Source organism: Pelophylax lessonae (genome assembly GCF_965119305.1).
Source record: "Pelophylax lessonae genome assembly, chromosome: 1".
Taxonomy (NCBI): Eukaryota; Metazoa; Chordata; class Amphibia; order Anura; family Ranidae; genus Pelophylax; species Pelophylax lessonae.
Window position 1 is genome coordinate 34,024,052 of NC_138768.1, and position 21,441 is coordinate 34,045,492.

General features: G+C 47.7%; 1 protein-coding gene across 1 annotated transcript in view; it reads left to right on the forward strand.

Moving 5' to 3' along the window:
• Positions 1-2,765: 2,765 nt before the first annotated feature.
• ATOSB (atos homolog B) overlaps positions 2,766-21,441 on the forward strand; it is a 72,741-nt gene continuing 54,065 nt past the window's right edge. Inside the window, exon 1 of the mRNA XM_082256366.1 lies at positions 2,766-3,058. The gene's annotated coding sequence lies outside the window, so the exon portion shown is untranslated. The remainder of the gene's footprint in view (positions 3,059-21,441) is intronic.

Here is a 21,441-nt window from a genome sequence, read left to right on the forward strand (position 1 = left end):
AGCAGAGTGTAGACCTAGCAGGGAAGGGGTTAATGGTGGGCAGAGTGTGGACCTGGCAGGGAAGGGGTTAATGGTGGGCAGAGTGTGGACCTGGCAGGGAAGGGGTTAATGGTGGGCAGAGTGTAGATCTGGCAGTGAAGGGGTTAATGGTGGGCAGAGTGTGGACCTAGCAGGGAAGGGGTTAATGGTGGGCAGAGTGTGGACCTGTCAGGGAAGGGGTTAATGGTGGGCAGAGTGTGGACCTGGCAGGGAAGGGGTTAATGGTGGGCAGAGTGTAGATCTGGCAGTGAAGGGGTTAATGGTGGGCAGAGTGTGGACCTGGAAGGGGTTAATGGTGGGCAGAGTGTGGATCTGGCAGAGAAGGGGTTAATGGTGGGCAGAGTGTATATCTGGAAGGGAAGAGGTTAATGGTGGCAGAGTGTATATCTGGAAGGGAAGGGGTTAATGGTGGCAGAGTGTGGATCTGGCAGGGAAGGGGTTAATGGTGGGCAGAGTGTGGACCTGGCAGAGAAGGGGTTAATGGTGGGCAGAGTGTGGACCTGGCAGGGAAGGGGTTAATGGTGGGCAGAGTGTAGATCTGGCAGTGAAGGGGTTAATGGTGGCAGAGTGTGGATCTGGCAGGGAAGGGGTTAATGGTGGGCAGAGTGTAGATCTGGCAGGGAAGGGGTTAATGGTGGGCAGAGTGTGGATCTGGCAGGGAAGGGGTTAATGGTGGCAGAGTGTAGACCTGGCAGGGAAGGGGTTAATGGTGGGCAGAGTGTGGATCTGGCAGGGAAGGGGGTTAATGGTGGGCAGAGTGTGGATCTGGCAGGGAAGGGGTTAATGGTGGCAGAGTGTGGACCTGGCAGAGAAGGGGTTAATGGTGGGCAGAGTGTGGACCTGGCAGGGAAGGGGTTAATGGTGGCAGAGTGTGGATCTGTCAGGGAAGGGGTTAATGGTGGGCAGAGTGTAGATCTGGCAGAGAAGGGGTTAATGGTGGGCAGAGTGTAGACCTGGCAGGGAAGGGGTTAATGGTGGGCAGAGTGTGGATCTGGCAGGGAAGGGGTTAATGGTGGGCAGAGTGTAGACCTGGCAGGGAAGGGGTTAATGGTGGGCAGAGTGTGGATCTGGCAGAGAAGGGGTTAATGGTGGGCAGAGTGTGGATCTGGCAGGGAAGGGGTTAATGGTGGGCAGAGTGTGGATCTGGCAGGGAAGGGGTTAATGGTGGCAGAGTGTGGATCTGGCAGGGAAGGGGTTAATGGTGGGCAGAGTGTAGACCTGGCAGAGAAGGGGTTAATGGTGGGCAGAGTGTGGATCTGGCAGGGAAGGGGTTAATGGTGGGCAGAGTGTGGATCTGGCAGGGAAGAGGTTAATGGTGGGCAGAGTGTGGATCTGGAAGGGAAGGGGTTAATGGTGGCAGAGTGTGGACCTGGCAGAGAAGGGGTTAATGGTGGGCAGAGTGTGGATCTGGCAGGGAAGGGGTTAATGGTGGGCAGAGTGTGGACCTGGCAGAGAAGGGGTTAATGGTGGGCAGAGTGTGGATCTGGAAGGGAAGGGGTTAATGGTGGGCAGAGTGTAGACCTGGCAGAGAAGGGGTTAATGGTGGGCAGAGTGTAGACCTGGCAGAGAAGGGGTTAATGGTGGGCAGAGTGTAGACCTGGCAGAGAAGGGGTTAATGGTGGGCAGAGTGTAGACCTGGCAGAGAAGGGGTTAATGGTGGGCAGAGTGTAGACCTGGCAGGGAAGGGGTTAATGGTGGGCAGAGTGTGGACCTGGCAGGGAAGGGGTTAATGGTGGGCAGAGTGTGGACCTGGCAGGGAAGGGGTTAATGGTGGGCAGAGTGTGGACCTGGCAGGGAAGGGGTTAATGGTGGGCAGAGTGTGGATCTGGAAGGGAAGGGGTTAATGGTGGGCAGAGTGTGGATCTGGAAGGGAAGGGGTTAATGGTGGGCAGAGTGTGGATCTGGAAGGGAAGGGGTTAATGGTGGGCAGAGTGTAGACCTGGCAGAGAAGGGGTTAATGGTGGGCAGAGTGTAGACCTGGCAGAGAAGGGGTTAATGGTGGGCAGAGTGTAGACCTGGCAGAGAAGGGGTTAATGGTGGGCAGAGTGTAGACCTGGCAGGGAAGGGGTTAATGGTGGGCAGAGTGTGGATCTGGCAGAGAAGGGGTTAATGGTGGGCAGAGTGTGGATCTGGCAGGGAAGAGGTTAATGGTGGGCAGAGTGTGGATCTGGAAGGGAAGGGGTTAATGGTGGCAGAGTGTGGACCTGGCAGAGAAGGGGTTAATGGTGGGCAGAGTGTGGATCTGGCAGGGAAGGGGTTAATGGTGGGCAGAGTGTGGATCTGGCAGGGAAGGGGTTAATGGTGGGCAGAGTGTGGATCTGGCAGGGAAGAGGTTAATGGTGGGCAGAGTGTGGATCTGGAAGGGAAGGGGTTAATGGTGGCAGAGTGTAGACCTGGCAGAGAAGGGGTTAATGGTGGGCAGAGTGTAGACCTGGCAGAGAAGGGGTTAATGGTGGGCAGAGTGTAGACCTGGCAGAGAAGGGGTTAATGGTGGGCAGAGTGTAGACCTGGCAGGGAAGGGGTTAATGGTGGGCAGAGTGTAGACCTGGCAGGGAAGGGGTTAATGGTGGCAGCAGCCAGGCACAGCAGGCAGGGAAGGGTTAATGCTGCAAGGTGAGCTGGGCGGGGACAAGTCTTGCAGTGACATCCCTGCCCACCAATGGCAGAGAGCTGTGAGCCCCAATCATGTGTCCGGACAGGCTGGGTGGGCGGGGCCTGTGGGAGGGGGGAGTAGGAGAAGCACAATCAGCTGGCAGCAGGATCAGCAGAGTGAGTGTGCAGAGGGCAGCAGAGGGGGGAGCAGACTGATCACCCCAACATCCAGCTGTGACATCACCCCCCAGGTGCCCCCCTGTCCCTGGAGGAGCCCCTGGGACCCCCATCAGCAGCCTGGGAGCCACAGGAACTGTCCCCAGATCAGAGCTTCCTCTGTGCACAGCCCCCTCCCCAATCTGCACCCAGCCCCCCCTCCCCTCCTCCTCCTCCTGACACTCTACTGCCCTCCCTGGAAAAGTTTGGGGTAAGTCTGCTTGTTTGTGCTGTGGGATGGGAGGGGTTGTGGGGGTAGCTGGCCCCCCCCTGCTGGGTTCTTTATGTTTTTTGGGGAGGGGGTGGGGGGGTCAGCAGGGGAAGTGGATGAGTCAGTGCTGTGTGCAGCAATCCCCTGTCAGCTGGGAGTCACCGCCGGGCCTTGCCCTAGAGGCTAGCAATCTAAAAATAAGTTTCTGCTTCTTTCTATTTATTGCTACTCCTCCAAACTCTCCCCTTTTGTAGCTGATGACCCCCCCCCCACCTTATTAGAAACTTGCTCACCCCCCCCCCCCCTTATTAGAAACTTGCTCACTCCCCCCCCATTCTCAGTAGTCTTATATTAGCTCAGGTATAGGGGGAGGGGGGGGCTCCTATATATACAGGCTGGAGGTGATTCTATTATCTGCGGTGTCCCCATACAGATGAATTAGGGGAGGACATATATATAGAATGTGCTGTCATCACTCACATATGGTATTCCCACAGCCCAGCGCCTGGCTCATTCCTGCGCGCTGACGCCGCGGCGTATGTAGGCGATCCGCGCCCCGCGTTCATACCCAGAGCTGTCCATGCAGAGACCTAGAAGAAGACAAGGCTCCGTCTCCTGATGCCACTCGTCCTCAGCGCCCCCATCTGCCAACCTCCCCCAGCGGGCACTGCCATTATCGCACGCAGAAAGAGGAACCGGTGAGTAGCGCAATTTTACCCCCCATTTTCCCTGTATAACAGGATTGTACAGAGAAGTCTCTTCCTATGAGAGTCGCCCGGGTCACAGTATGAATATAAGGTGAGTGCCGCAGCCAATAAGATTGTCGCGATCTTTCCCAGAGGCCTCTGTGATTGGACACCTTGTGCCGTGTGACCCGGCCAGCAGCCTTCTACATGGCAAGGTGTCAGGAGAAAATCAATTCCTGATATTAGACCGCAACAGAGAGATGTCATCAGTCTGCTGCAGGCAGGGGGAGGAATTTCCTCAGTCTCCTCTTCCTCCGGGGATCAGACTGTACATTGTAACTTTGTGGCAGGAGGCCGATCTGTGTCAGGCATTTGTGGACACATGATTGAGCTGGGATCTCAATGGTGATCGTGGACGGTGCCTGAACAAAGATGGCGCTGTCCATCTGGGGGAGAAAAAAAGACTAAGGCATTTTCATCTAATGCCCAGGGCGAACATTCCAAATTACCCCCCCCCCCCCCCCTAGACGTATGAGCATTATGTGTCAACAAAAATCCCCCCCACAAAAACACAGCATTAATTGTATCCTTAACCCCCCCTAAGCATAAATACCCCCCCTCCTTCCAATACAAATCTACCCGTATGCAAATACCCCCCCCCCCCCAAGATGTATGGGCATTATATGTCAGCAAAAATCCCCCCCCCATAAAAACACTGAGCATTAATTGGATCCTTACCCCCCCTAAGCATAAATACATCCTCCTTCCAATATAGATCTGCCCCCCTGCTAAACCCCCCCCCACCTCAGCACAAATCCCCCCCCCCCCCCAAGATGTATGACCGTTGTGTGTCAGCAAAAATCCCCCCCCCACGAAAAAAAACACTGAGCACTAATCTGCATACTTACCCCCTAATCATGAATTGCTCCTCCTTACAGTACAAATCTGCCCTCTTGCTAAAATGTACACCCCCCCCCCTCCCTCCAAGATGTATGAGCAATATGGGTCAGCAAAAATCCCCCCATAAAAACACTGAGCATTAATTGGATTCTTACACCCTAAGCATAAATTCCTCCCCCCCCCCCCCTTCAGCACAAATCTCCCCCCCCCCTCGCCCCAGGATGTATGAGCATTATGTGTCAGCAAAAATCCCCCCGTGAAAACACTGCGCATTAATCTGCATGCTTACCCCCTAAGCATAAATCCCCCCCCCACCAAAGATGTATGAGCATTACGTGTTGGCAAGAATCCCCCCCCCCCCCCACAAATACATAGAGCACTAATCTGCATGCTTACTCCCTAAGCATTAATTCCCCTCCTCCCAGTATAAATCGTCCGCCTGCTAAAATTCTCCCCGCCCTCTTTTAGCACAAATCTTTGCACCCCCCCCCCCCAAAAAAACTAATTCCACTCCCCCCCCCCCTCTTAGCACAGATTCTGTACCCCTAAAATTTCCTCTCCATACCCCCAAAACTTCAAATCCCCCCCCCCCAGCACAAATGCCCCTAAATCACAACTTTTTGCACCCCTCCCCCAAATTTCCCTTCCTAGAACAATACTTTCCCCCTTCCAACACATATCCTCCCCCCCCCCCCCCCCCCATCTCACCAGATACCACAGTGCCCAGGACAGCCGCCCCCCCTCCTGCTCACCCCTTGTACTGGTCCTGATGGGGAGCACTGGGATCCTTGCTGCCCTCTTTGTAAAGGCTCCGTTCACACTTGTGCCGCAACTTTGGACATCAAAGTCACATGACGAGTCGCAGCCCATTGATTTCAGTGGCACCGGATGAAGCCGGCGCGACTTTGTAAAAGTGCCTGCACTACTTTTGAAGCGGCTTTGAGAATGTAAAGTAGTGCAGGCACCTTTTTTTCAAAGTCTCTGCGACTTTTAAATCGCACCAATCTGAACGGGGTGCCATTTAAAAACAATGGGCTGTGACTTTGCTGTCCAAAGTCGCATTGGAAAGTCGCATGCGTGTGAATGGAGCCTTAGTAGTCCTACATCACATGGCCAATATTTAGTACAACTTCACTGTTCAGTAATAATAAATTCTGGCTCTTTGGGCCCATCTACACCAGCCTGGTCGGCTGCGGTGCGTTGGCATGCGTTGCATTGTCGCAGCTCACTTAATGGGGCTGCGCGTTGCGTCCCAACGGAGTATAAATCATGCATAAGGCATTTTCAGCAGAGATCTGTAACGCAGCATCTTGGTGTGCTGGGGTGCCGCTGAGAATAGGGGGGCCCATTTACACTATCGCATTGTGGTAATAAATGCGTTACTGCAACGCACGTTATATGTGTTGGTGCAATGCCATTCATAATGAGCAGCGCTGTTGCGCCAACGCATGTATCATGTATTGCTGCGTGTTTCAGTAACGTCCGTGTTACTGCGACGCAATAGTGTAAATGGGCCCTTACAGGTGAAACGTACTTTTGCGCAGGTGTTTAACGCAACACGCTTGTTACCACAACACAAATTGGCGCACATTGCATGCTATCGCATGTTGCAGTGCGTTTCATTTTGAACGGCACCCTAAGGCTCTGCTCACACCATACAGGTGCAACGGATTTCCACTTATAACATATGCGCAAGAAACGCAGAAAAATCCCCGCCCCATTTCAAAATCCTGTCGCACACCAAAGTGCATGGTGCGCAAACATGTGAGCGTTAGCAGATGTGTGGGGGCGCCATTTACTGACCCTGCCTCACGTCTGCTAAAGGGCGGCGCGTTTCAATGTGGCAGAAAATCACTTGATTTTTGCGCTCGTTCCTGCCGTGCGCAAATGTGAACGTAGGCTGACGCACATTCACAGTAACATGTTGCGGTGCTGCATGTCTGTTTTTTTTGTTTTTATTCTTGTGCATTGGCAGCCCGTTCCTAATGAATTGGCAGCCCTAATGCGACGCACAGTAACTGGGCCAAGAAGTATCCTGAATTGTTCTTCCTGTGTGCGTCCGGTCCGCAACGTGCTTCAGCTTCTGTCATTCATTCCAACCTGTCTTATGGCTGCAGAGTTTGCTGGGCCCTGAGCAAGGGATGGGGGTCTGCAGAGTCCTCTTCAGAGATCATTTGGAATTCGGTGTACTTACTGTAGGCCCCCCCACATTTTAAGCGTTTTGTGAACGCACATGTGCAAAAGAGCGCAATTTCTAAATGTTGGGAAAAAACGCATGTCACGCTTGCGTTTGCTATTGTATATATTGTGTGTGTGTGTATATATAATATGTATGTATGTATATATATATATATATATATATATATATATATATATATATATATTAGTTAGTGTGTATATGTGTACATATGTATGTGTGTGTATATGTATATGTGTATATATATATATATATATATACACACACACACAAAATATATATTATAGGTATGGTAAATGGCAGCCTAAACTTAGCAAGCGCGAAAAAACATGCATTACAAAAAAAAAAAAAAAAATGCTTGGTGTAAACTGAACGTGCTGCCCCATGCAACACGACTAGATGAGCCGTTGGGTGTTATGGTGCGAATGGGGCCTTAGGATTCACAGCTAGCGTCACATAAGCGCACGACAAGTGTGCGCACTGCACAAATAGAGACCGCCCGTTTAGTTGAATGGGCTGCCCTTAAAGCGCAAAAACATGCTGCGCCTTTTTGGGCATCGACTTTCATGCATTTCCCTAAGAACTGCACTCTCTTCACTCTCTCAATCAACATCAATTAATTTTAATCCTTGTGCTGCTAACATTAGTAATTCGATTGGAAAGTACCTCATATTTACTTGTTTACATTTCTTCAGTTACTTCCTGGTTTCCTGATGTCATACATGATACACGTACTTCCTGATGTCATACATGATACACGTACTTCCTGATGTCATACATGATACACGTACTTCCTGATGTCATACATGATACACGTACTTCCTGATGTCATACATGATACACGTACTTCCTGATGTCATACATGATACACGTACTTCCTGATGTCATACATGATACACGTACTTCCTGATGTCATACATGATCCATGTACTTCCTGATGTCATACATGACACACGTACTTCCTGACGTCATACATGATACACGTACTTCCTGACGTCATACATGATACACGTACTTCCTGACGTCATACATCACACACGTACTTCCTGATGTCATACATGACACACGTACTTCCTGATGTCATACATGACACACGTACTTCCTGACGTCATACATGACACACGTACTTCCTGACGTCATACATGATACACGTACTTCCCAGTGTTAATTTTGGCAGCAAATTTCAATTTAGTTTTAGTCTAAGTCTTAGGACTAAAATGGCATTTTAGTTTTAGTCCTATTTTAGTCTTCTGCAAGTGTTTTAGTTTTAGTCGTATTTAGTCGACTAAAACTCCAGTATATTTTAGTCGACTAAAACACCCTACATTTTAGTCGACTAAAACTCATTTTAGTCATCTATAATGGAATGGGTGTAGTTCAATTGTAATTTGTAATGCATTATTTAAGCATTTCTCTACAATTTCCAAACTCATTATATACTACTGCTGGTCCTGGAGTGAAAAATCTAATAGGTTATTATTTATGCTTTGAGCATGCACCAGTGTTCATTTTTGGCAGCAAATTTCAATTTAGTTTTAGTTATAGTCTTTTGACTAAAATGCCATTTTAGTTTTAATCGTATTTTAGTCTTAAGCCAAAAATGCCATTTTAGTTTTAGTCGTATTTTAGTCATCTGAATTGTGTTAGTCGACGAAAACATTTTAGTCGGTTTTAGTCGACGAAATTAACACTGGTACTTCCTGACGTCATACATGATACACGTACTTCCTGACGTCATACATGACACACGTACTTCCTGATGTCCTACATGACACATGTACTTCCTGATGTCATACATGACGCATGTACTTCCTGATGTCATACATGACGCATGTACTTCCTGATGTCATACATGACACATGTACTTCCTGATGTCCTACATGACACATGTACTTCCTGATGTCATACATGACGCATGTACTTCCTGATGTCCTACATGACACATGTACTTCCTGATGTCATACATGATACATGTACTTCCTGATGTCATACATCCCAGGAGGCGAGGAGGGGTTTTCTCAGCTAGACACGCCCTCCTGCAATCATGTTTGCGCTAAGGGCAGATGGGTTCCAGGAAGTAAATGCTGCATGGATCATTTGCCCTTACTCAAGATGGCCACCGCCAGACATGCTAGAGGGGTGTTCTATCAGAATAGCGCTACCTATCAGATTCTGCAACCGGAAGTGACGTACGGACGAGAACAACTTACTGCGCATGCACCATGCATTCCAACATGGCCGCTATGCGTTCCAATAGGTTTCCTAATGTGACAGAACATGAAGCAGAGGCGGACATCTTCTTACACCCAAAGCAAGTCTTCAATTTTACATTTATTTTATCAGTAAACTCACCTTATATACTGAATAACAGTATTACATTTCTATTATTGTAATATAGTAAATATAGCGAGAAACCTGCAGGTAGAAGGAGGAGGCAACGGCCATCTTGGTACACCCCGCACTACTCCATGACAAACTGATTATATAGTGCAATACACAATTTTACCACGACCGAGTGAAACAGTCTATTTCACTATATAATCAGTTTGTCGCTGAGCAGTGCGGGGTGTACCAAGATGGCCACCACCACCTTCTACCTGCAGGTTTCTCCCTATATTTACTATATTACAATAATAATAGAAATGTAATCTCGTTATTCAGTCTATAAGGTGAGTTTACTGCTAAAATAAATGTAAAATTGAAGACTTGTGTGGGTGTAAGAAGATGTCCGCCTCTGCTTCGTCTTCTGTCACATTAGGAAACCTATTGGAACGCATGGCGGCCATGTTGGAACGCATGGTGCATGCACAGTAAGTTGCTGTAGTCCGTATGTCCCTTCCGGTTGCAGAATCTGATAGGTAGCGCTATTCTGATAGAACAGGGGGTGTTTTTCAAAGTGATTTCTCAGCAAAATAAAGCATGGAGACACGGATAGAAGAAGGGGGGAGTTTGCTTTGAATATTAAAAAATCAATTAACCTCTAAGCCCCGGTTCACATCAGTGCGATGACAGACATTGCATGTGATTCGGAGCGCACTGCTCTGAAAATCACATGCGATGTCTGTGTGATGCGAATTTAGCCATACAGATTGTATAGCTGAATTCGACATCGGATTCGGACAGAACACGCACAGGATCCTTTTTGTTGGTCTGCACCAGAATCGGATCACATGGCTGTTCACACCTATGCGATCCGATTCATGTCCAAACTGACAGTTCGCACTGCGATATGCCAACTGATCCGGGGGTGTCGTTAACTTTGTATTGACACCCCCAGAGAGTCGCATATGGCAGTGTGAACTGCCTGTGATTTGAATGTGATGCGGGAACCCGCAGTGGATTTGCAGGGTTCCCGCATCGCATATGTGTGAACTGGGACTTAAGGACCGGGCCTTTTTCTGGCACTTGTTGTTTACAAGTTAAAATCACTATTTTTGCTAGAAAATTACTTAGAACCCCTATATATATATAATCTCAATAATGTGTGGGGGTTCTAAGTAATTTTCTAGAAAAAAAATATATATATATTATATATATATATTTTATTATAATATTATATTATAACATTATTATTTATTATTATTATATATATATATTTTTTTTTTTTTATATCAGAGACCCTAGAGAATAAAACGGAGATTGTTGCAATACTTTGTAAGATCGCTGCGCAAATACAGTGTGACAAACGCAATTTTTTTTAGAAACCATACACTTTTTGTTTTTTTTAATTGAAAAATAAGAAAACAGTAAAGTTAGCCCAATTATTTTTTTTCTATAATATGAAAGATAAATTTTACGCGGAGTAAATAGATACCCAACATGTGATGCTTCAAAATTGCGCACGCTCGTGGAATGGCGACAAAACATTGGTACTTGAATATCTCCAAAGGTGACGCTTTAAAAATGTCTACAGGTTACCAGTTTGGAGTTACAGAGGAGGTCTAGGGCTCAAATGATTGCTCTGGCTCTAATGATCGCGGCGATACATCACGTGTGGTATCACCGTTTACATATGTGGGCGCGATTCGCGCATGCGTTTGCTTCTGCATGTCAGCCCGGAGGGAGCTCTTTAAATTTTTTTTTTCTTCTTATTTATTTTACTTTTTAGTTTTTATTTTTGCACTTTCCATTTTTTTTCAAAAAAAAAAAAATGTTTTTGATCACTTTTATCCCTATTACAAGGAATGTAAACATCCCTTGTAACAGAAACAAGCAGGACAGGTCCTCTTTATTGTGAGATCTGGGGCCAAAAAGACCTCACATCTCATATCTACACTGAAAAGCGAAAGGGGGGGGGGGGGGGGGGAGTCTTTTCTTTTTTTTTTTTCCCCCATCATGAAAAAAAATGGGCCTTTTAAGGCCATTGGGAGGAAACGACGTATGATGTCGCTCTGGTCCTCCAAGGCCATAGAGTTGAGTGGGGGTCAGCTTGCTTTCACTCGACTTCCTCCCTAGGGGGGGAGAGGACCGGATCATTTTCCCTGCTACCGACGGTTCCGGTAAGTGGAAAAAAACAACCAGGAAGCGACGGGAGGAGGGGGCGGGAGAGGTGCCCCTCCTCCCGGTTGTTTTCCCCGCTTACCGGAGCCGTCGGTAGTGGGGAAAACTTTCTGGTCCGATGGAGTCCTAGGCAGGAAGTCACTCCGGTCCTCCAAGGCCATAGAGTGGAGTGGGGGCCAGCTTGCCCTCACTCGACTTCCTGCCTAGGACTCCATCGGACCGGATTGTTTTCCCCACTACCGACGGCTCCGGTAAGCGGGGAAAATGACCGGGAGGACGACACCTCATCCTTTGGCCATAAAAATGATCCGGCGGCGAATCCGCCACTGGGACCACTTTTATGTTGAAGTGGACCGCCCGCCATTTTAAAAAAAATCCTGGGGATGGCAGCTATCTGCTGCCAAACCCCGGTATTTAACGTCAAAGTAGCGATGTAAAACTGCGTCGGGCGGTCATGAAGTGGTTAAATAGCGTTTTTTCGATTTGTGGTGCTCAGATGCCGTGAGAAACCGCTTTAACGCATTTATCACGCACAAAAGCATTAACCGTAAATGGCACCACAAGTGTGGCACATGTTTTCTTTTTTGCACGCTCCATTAATGTGCAACCCTTCCCTGACCCTCCCCCAGGGCATGAAATATGTTGGTGCTCAGAGCCAATACTGCAGATTTCAGCCAGTCACTCCATCTCTCCTCTTCCTCCTCTCTCTACAGTGACCAGGGCAGGAACTCCAAGCATGATTTACAATTTTAATGTCAAAGAAGAGCACACTTCCTGTTCTGTACACACAACAGGAAGTGAGAGGAGATCTCTCCAAAGTGTAGGGAAATCCCCCTCTGTTGTCACCGTAGGTGTGATTGGGGTGTCGCCTTTCAAAAATTTCACCACGACACACATACGCTTGTATCATGTGTTGCAGTAACTCACAGAAATGTAAATGATGGCTGGGTCCCTTTAAAGCAGACTGCTTTTACTCCCCAGCAGTACAGCACCATCTTTCTTCAGGCATCATCCAGGATCATCATCTACTTCCTGTTGTTGTTCCATGGGTACAATACAGTGAGTGTTGTCACTCTAGTATAGGAAGTGTTAGCAATACAACCCCCTGCCCCCTCCCCTTCTTTCTCTTTAACATAGAAGGGAGGTGTTCTATAGTCCTAAAACCCTTCCTGTCCAAGGGTCACAACATTGCTCCTTCAGAGATACATTAAACAGAGTGACAAAACACCTCCTTCCTCTGATATGGAGAAGAGGGAAAGGGGGTTTAATAGTCCTCCTAACACACGTCCTGTCCTAGGGTGACAACACCGCTCCTGCATAGAGTACAGTGAGTGACCGTTCACCTCCCTCCTATGTTATGGAGAAGAGGTAAAGGGAGTTCAATAGTCCTCCTAACACACTTCCTCTCCTAGGGTGACAACACTGCACACTTCCTCTCCTAGGGTGACAACACTGCACACTTCCTCTCCTAGGGTGACAACACTGCACACTTCCTCTCCTAGGGTGACAACACTGCACACTTCCTCTCCTAGGGTGACAACACTGCACACTTCCTCTCCTAGGGTGACAACACTGCACACTTCCTCTCCTAGGGTGACAACACTGCACACTTCCTCTCCTAGGGTGACAACACTGCACACTTCCTCTCCTAGGGTGACAACACTGCACACTTCCTCTCCTAGGGTGACAACACTGCACACTTCCTCTCCTAGGGTGACAACACTGCACACTTCCTCTCCTAGGGTGACAACACTGCACACTTCCTCTCCTAGGGTGACAACACTGCACACTTCCTCTCCTAGGGTGACAACACTGCTCCTCCATAGATCAGTGAGTGAGCGTTGCGCCCCCCCCCCCCCTTTGGGCAGGAAAGGTGTGATACAGGCAGGATCACCAGGTCAAAATAAAGCAAAAATAAAACAAATGCAGCCGCTACATATAGGAACTGTTAGGCTGCAAAATATTACATTTTTTTTTGTGGCTTTCTGTACAACATAAATCCATCACTGGACCGTCATCTTCAGTAAATTTAGAGAATCCCCCCCCCCCCCATAATGAATGGCAAACCCTTGTAATGTGTGATGTCACGCCTCCCTGGATCCAGGTGATGACCTCACTGAGGGCCGAGTACCATTCTATGACATAAGGGATGCTCCATAAAAGTCCAACTTACAGCCAGGAAGACTTTATACACCTATAAGTGACACTTTTATTGTCTGCTTTGATTTTTATGAAGGGTTCAGCATATAAAAGACTGATGATGGACTGCTTTGTGTGTATATATATATATATATATAACATAATATCTCTATCACGTATTATTACATGCACATGATATAGAAGTGAATATATTGTGTGTGGTTTCAGGGTGATAGCGATGTAATTTTTTGGGGTGACGTTGGTCAGGCCCATATGACTTTGCTTGTCATTGCTGCAGATGAGGGACTTGTCAAGTAACCAGAATAATTGCATGGATGGATGGGATGGCTAGATGGGATTGATGGGATGGCTGGGTGGGATTGCTGGGGTGGGGAGGGATTGCTAGGGTGGGATGGCTGGATGGGATTGCTGGGGTGGGATGGGATGGCTGGATGGGATTGATGGGATGGTTGGGGTGGGATGGCTGGATGGGATTGATGAGATTGCTGGGGTGGGATGGCTTGATGGGATTGCTGGGGTGGGGTGGGATGGCTGGATGGGATTGATAGGATAGTTGGGGTGGGATGGCTGAATGGGATTGATGAGATTGCTGGGGTGGGGTGGGATGGCTGGATGGGATTGCTGGGGTGGGATGGCTTGATGGGATTGCTGGGGTGGGGTGGGATGGCTGGATGGGATTGATAGGATAGTTGGGGTGGGATGGCTGAATGGGATTGATGAGATTGCTGGGGTGGGGTGGGATGGCTGGATGGGATTGCTGGGGTGGGATGGCTTGATGGGATTGCTGGGGTGGGGTGGGATGGCTGGATGGGATTGATAGGATAGTTGGGGTGGAATGGCTGAATGGGATTGATGGGGTGGGATGGCTGGATGGGATTGATGGGGTTGGATGGCTGGATGGGATTGATAGGATAGTTGGGGTGGGATGGCTGAATGGGATTGATGAGATTGCTGGGGTGGGGTGGGATGGCTTGATGGGATTGCTGGGGTGGGGTGGGATGGCTGGATGGGATTGATAGGATAGTTGGGGTGGAATGGCTGAATGGGATTGATGGGGTGGGATGGCTGGATGGGATTGATGGGGTGTGGTGGGATGGCTGGATGGGATTGATGGGGTTGGATGGCTGGATGGGATTGATAGGATAGTTGGGGTGGGATGGCTGAATGGGATTGGTGGGGTGGGATGGCTTGATGGGATTGCTGGGGTGGGGTGGGATGGCTGGATGGGATTGATAGGATAGTTGGGGTGGAATGGCTGAATGGGATTGATGGGGTGGGATGGCTGGATGGGATTGATAGGATAGTTGGGGTGGAATGGCTGAATGGGATTGATGGGGTGGGATGGCTGGATGGGATTGATAGGATAGTTGGGGTGGAATGGCTGAATGGGATTGATGGGGTGGGATGGTTGGGATGGGATTGATGGGATGGCTGGGCGTGTGGCCGCCTTCTTCTCTATGTGATGCTATTTGTACTGTGTGCTGCTAGGAATCCCCAGTGTGCTGGCTGGCGGCTCTATCAGCCACACTGCAGGGTCCCCCCTTCCTCAGTGCTGGGCTCAGATAAGGTTTCTGAATAAAGGAGCTCCTCTCCCCCCCAGCTCCTCTCTCCCCCCCCCCAGCTCCTCTCTCCCCCCCAGCTCCTCTCTCCCCCCCCCAGCTCCTCTCTCCCCCCCCCCCCAGCTCCTCTCTCCCCCCCCAGCTCCTCTCTCCCCCCCCAGCTCCTCTCTCCCCCCCCAGCTCCTCTCCGGTGACCACCGGATAATCCACTGCTGACGGCCCAGCAGCCAAAACCCTATTTAGGGTTTTAATGATGGCTCCTGTTACAATCACAGGCACTCCATGAATTTGCTTTCTCTTATTTCACTGCACACTGTGAGCTTCCCCTATTAGAAGCTGCAGCAAGTCAGACAGAGCCCCGCCTCATTTCCTGGCTGGAGGGTATCCAGCATCATCTAGCCCTTTCCTCCGCAACCTGACTGTTCGTTGCCCCGTCCCTTTCATTAATTGGATTTCAGTTTTTCCAGTCCAGGAATCTCCACTTAACATGGAGGGGGGGGGGCAGGGGGGCATCCCCTCCTATCACTGAACAGTGTTTCTCAGGCTCAACTTTTATACCTGCGAGCCCGAGAAACGAACCGACGTTGCCACCGGCTGGACCCATAAGAAATCAAAGAGTTGATCATCTCTGATCGCCTCTATGGTCTTGGAGGACCAGGGCAGTGTTATGATGTCACTTCTGGTCCAGGCTGGAAGTAAACCCTTTTTATTTATTTATTTTATAGGAAAAGATCAATTTTATTTTATCTCTTGCTTTTAGGTAAAGGTGAGATTGGGGGTCTTTTTGATCCCCGATCTTTCAATAAAGAGGACATGTCATCATTATTTCTATTACAAGGGATGTTTACAAAAGGTAGAATAAATAAATAAAGAAAATTAAATTCAAAGCGCCCCCATCCTTCCATGCTTGTGCGGAGAAGTGAGCGCATACACAAGTAAACGATGTTCGCATCACACATGAGAGATATCGTCGCCAACGTTAGAGCGAGAGCAACAACTCAAACGCTAGACCTCCTCTGTAACTCTAAGCAAGTATCCTGTAAACATTTTTTAAAGCATCGCCAAAGAAGATTTTTAAGAACCGTAGTTTGTCGCCGTTCCACGAGCGTGCGCAATTTTAAAGCGTGACATGTTGGGTATTTATTCACTCTGCGTTACATCGTCTTTCACATTTTCCAAAAGAAATTGGGGTATATATTGTGGTGTTTTTTTTTTTTTCCTCCCAATTGCTGCGCAAATACCATGTGACATAAAAAAAAATTGCAATGATCACCATTTTATTCTCTAGGGTCTCTGCTAAAAATGTATGTGTGTGTGTGTAATATATATATATATACAGTGGGTACGGAAAGTATTCAGACCCCCTTAAATTTTTCACTCTTCGTTATATTGCAGCCATTTGCTAAAATCATTTAAGTTCATTCTTCTTCCTCATGAATGTACACATAGCACCCCATACTGACAGAAAAACACAGAATTGTTGACATTGTTGCAGATTTATTAAAAAAGAAAAACTGAAATATCACATGGTCCTAAGTATTCAGACCCTTTGCTGTGACACTCATATATTTAACTCAGGTGCTTTCCATTTCTTCTAATCATCCTTGAGATGGTTCTACACCTTCATTTGAGTCCAGCTGTGTTTGATTATACTGATTGGACTTGATTAGGAAAGCCACACACCTGTCTATATAAGACCTTCCAGATCACAATGCATCTCAGAGCAAATGAGAATCATGAGGTCAAAGGAACTGCCTGAAGAGCTCAGAGACAGAATTGTGGCAAGGCACAGATCTGGCCAAGGTTACAAAAAGATTTCTGCTGCACTTAAGGTTCCTAAGAGCACAGTGGCCTCCATAATCCTCAAATGGAAGACGTTTGGGACGACCAGAACCCTTCCTAGAGCTGGCCGTCCGGCCAAACTGAGCTATCGGGGGAGAAGAGCCTTGGTGAGAGAGGTAAAGAAGAACCCAAAGATCACTGTGGCTGAGCTCCAGAGATGCAGTCAGGAGATGGGAGAAAGTTGTAGAAAGTCAACCATCACTGCAGCCCTCCACCAGTCGGGGGTTTATGGCAGAGTGGCCCGACGGAAGCCTCTCCTCAGTGTAAGACACATGAAAGCCCGCATGGAGTTTGCTAAAAAACACCTGAAGGACTCCAAGATGGTGAGAAATAAGATTCTCTGGTCTGATGAGACCAAAATACAACTTTTTGGCCTTAATTCTAAGCGGTATGTGTGGAGAAAACCAGGCACTGCTCATCACCTGTCCAATACAGTCCCAACAGTGAAGCATGGTGGTGAAGCATCATGCTGTGGGGGTGTTTTTCAGCTGCAGGGACAGGACGACTGGTTGCAATCGAGGGAAAGATGAATGCGGCCAAGTACAGGGATATCCTGGACAAAAACCTCCAGAGTGCTCTGGACCTCAGACTGGGCCGAAGGTTTACCTTCCAACAAGACAATGACCCTAAGCACACAGCTAAAATAACGAAGGAGTGGCTTCACAACAACTCCGTGACTGTTCTTGAATGGCCCAGCCAGAGCCCTGACTTAAACCCAATTCAGCATCTCTGGAGAGACCTAAAAATGGCTGTCCACCAACGTTTACCATCCAACCTGACAGAACTGGAGAGGATCTGCAAGGAGGAATGGCAGAGGATCCCCAAATCCAGGTGTGAAAGACTTGTTGCATCTTTCCCAAAAAGACTCCTGGCTGTATTAGATCAAAAGGGGGCTTCTACTAAATACTGAGCAAAGGGTCTGAATACTTAGGACCATGTGATATTTCAGTTTTTCTTTTTTAATAAATCTGCAACAATGTCAACAATTCTGTGTTTTTCTGTCAGTATGGGGTGCTATGTGTACATTCATGAGGAAGAAGAATGAACTTAAATGATTTTAGCAAATGGCTGCAATATAACAAAGAGCGAAAAATTTAAGGGGGTCTGAATACTTTCCGTACCCACTGTGTGTGTATGTATATATATATATATATATATATATATATATATATATATATATATATATATATATATATATATTAGTATCTCACAAAAGTGAGTACACCCCTCACATTTTTGTAAATATTTTATTCTATCTTTTCATGTGACAACACTGAAGAAATGACACTTTGTTACAATGTAAAGTAGTGAGTGTACAGCTTGTATAACAGTGTAAATTTGCTGTCCCCTCAAAATAACTCAACACACAGCCATTAATGTCTAAACCGCTGGAAACAAAAGTGAATACTATGTGTGTGTGTGTATATATATATATATATATCTCTACCATTTCCTTTCCTGGCAGGAACGACTGAAGCCAGCTCAGGGCTGCCAGTATATATATATATATATATATATATATATATATATATATATATATATATATAATATATATCTCTATATATACAGTATCTATCTCTATCTCTCTTCAGTTCAGATGGGTGAGTCATTCAGGAGCTCTCCTGTCATCCTGTCACTTGCTTTGTCTTGTAATCTATGGTGTTTTTTAAAATGCAGGCAGGATATACACCTGTGTATGACCTGATCTCCACCTCTTGCAGGCCCTGTGCCGCAGAGCTCAGGCTGACGGAGAGAAGCAGCACAAGGAGCCAATCGGTTGTGCTCATGTGTTAACAGGGAGACATGCTGCTAGGGGGAGAGAACAGAGTGACCAAGAGGTGAGCTCATCCCTGTTCTGCTGCTTCTCCTTTCACTGTCCTATCACAGCCTGGGGGAGGGACAAGACCTGTAAGTGTTAGTGAACCGCAGCCTGTTTCCCGTCCTGCCAGAAAGGGCTGTGCTGTGTGGCAGAGCTGTGTAAATCTCAGAACCGGACAGGCAGAAATACAAGTCCTCTGACAGGTAAAGCAGCTGCCATCAATGTATTTTATTGCATGTTTAGCTGTAAATAATTTTGTGTCTTTTCTGACCACAGCGCCAACAATTTTAGACGCTTAGTCGGCATGTGTCACCTTAACCACTTCCTGACTGCCTTCCACATATATACTGCGGCAGGGCAGCCCGGCTGAGCAAAATCACGTACATGTATACCATTTTGTGTATGAGATCTGGGGCACGCACACTACTGGAGCCCCGCTCCCGCTGTGATTGGACACAAGGCAATCAGCGGCCGGGATGGACCCGCCGATCGTTCCGAGGAGAGGCAGTCTGCCTATGTAAACAAGGAACACCGCCGTTCTGTCACAGAGGAAAATGGAGATCTTGTGTTTCTGCTAAGCAGATGTTTTCCTCTAGTGCATCCACTCCCCCCCCACAGTAAGAAGGCACTCTCTAGGAGCACACTTGACCCTTTGATCGCCCCCTGATAACCTCTTCCCTGCCAGTGTCATTTTTACAGTAACAGTGCATATTTTTAGCACTGATTACTGTAGTAATGTTACTGGTCCCCCCAAAAGTGTTAGGTGTCCAATCTGTCCGCCGCAATGTCGCAGTCCTGCTAAAAATCACTGATCGCCGCCATTACTAGTAAAAAAAATAAATAAAAATTCCATAAATCGATTCCATAGTTTGTATTAGGGATCGATTGATTATCGGCAAAGGCCGATATGCGCTTTCCCCGATATAACGGAATCGGCCCCTGAGGTGACCGATATTGCCAATATTTGGGGAAAGTGCTTGTACCGGAGAAAATGCCTGCAGCTAGAGGCATCACCATGGTACCGGCATCCATAGCCGATGGTCAGCTGTCTTGTAATGACAACCGATGCGGCTGAGAAGCCGCTTAGCTGTCATTTACAAGGAGCGGGAACGGAGGTTCCTCCCCTCTCTCGCCACCTTCTGCAGCTCGGGCACCGGGCAACCATCCTGCATGGCCTTCAAAGAGAAGACCCGATCAATGCCTCATTCGGCTCTGATTGGGTCTCCGTGTAAAAACCCGGAAGTGATGTCATTACTTCACTTCCGGGTACTCGGCACCAAATTAAAAAAAATGACCGCATTCAAAACAGCCAAACTTGGCGTTTTGAATGCTTTTAAATGCAGAGGAGGGGTTTGAGGTCTTTTAGACCCCCAGATCCCTCCACACGAGTACCTGTCAAAAAAATAAATAACTTTTTTTAATGTGCAAAAATATCAGCTGATACCGATATGCGAAAACCAAAATATCGGTATCGGCAATAAAAAAACAATCTTGGTCGATCACTAGTTTGTATTGCACTTTTTTGTTTCTTTTTTTCATTGATCACTGTATTGGTCAAACTGGACCCCAAAAGTGTCAAATTTGTTCGTCGCAGTCCCGCAAAAAAATCGCTGATGGCCGCCAATAATGGTAAAAAAAAAAATAAAAAGTCATAACTCTATCCCATAATTTGTAGATGTGATAACTTTTGCACAAACCAATCAATATACGCTAATTTGGTATTTTTTTTTTTTTTTACCAGAAACACGTAGCAGAATACATATTGGCCTAAACTGATGAAGAAATTACATTTCTCTTTAGTTCGACGGACACAGCGCACCATAAATCATAACTGCTGGGTTATATTGCCTCCTCCAGGAGTAGGACTAGGCAGAAACAAAAAACACCTGGCTACGCCCATGGGCCGTCCTCAGCTGGTATATAACCCCCTCTCTGCTCTAGATATTCACTTTTAATCTGTCTAGTGAGGAGTAAGGGTCTAGGCTCCCGGCTGGGGTCTCTGGCCCTAGCAATTTGTTTTTCTTTCCTTACATCTTTTTTTTTTTTTCTCTCGGGAGATCTATAATTAACTGCTGGGCTGGATAATCTAGATCCAGTGATTCCCCCCCAGCCCAGCGAGCGCATGCCGACCGCAGCTGCACGCTAGGTCGGCCATGACATAGCTTCACGAACAGAGGCTGGCCTGCGAGTTAAACGTCTCGCAGGGTCGCATATGACCGGGCTTGGGTCTGAGTCGCAGTGGTCTCTTGGCCAACAGCTCCCCTACTTCGGTGTCAAGGATTCTGTCTGGAGCGTTACCCGCACCATGGAAGGGTAAGTAGGTAGGGTTCCCTCCTCCCATCCTTAAATTCCCTCAGTGAGCTGGGCTTCCCCCACTCCCTTTCCCCCCAGTCTGGACCTGGAGTCTGGTGGGGGTCCAGTTTTCCCAAGGGCTGATCTACCATCCTGCTTTACAGTCGCTGGTTTTAATGGCTTTGCTAGTGAAAGCCAAGTACTGAGGGATAGAGGTCTTTCTGGATCCGTGATCCCTACTATGGTGAAGGTAAGAAAGTCGTCTTCCAGCAAGATATCCCATCGTGTGTGAAAAGCCTTCATTTCTTGGTGTGAGTGGATTGGCGCTCATCTTCGATCCTTTTCTGTGGCTCAGATCTTAACCTTTCTTCAACAGGGCAATGATCAGAAGTTGGCCTTGAGTACCATCAAGGGCCAGATGTCTGCTC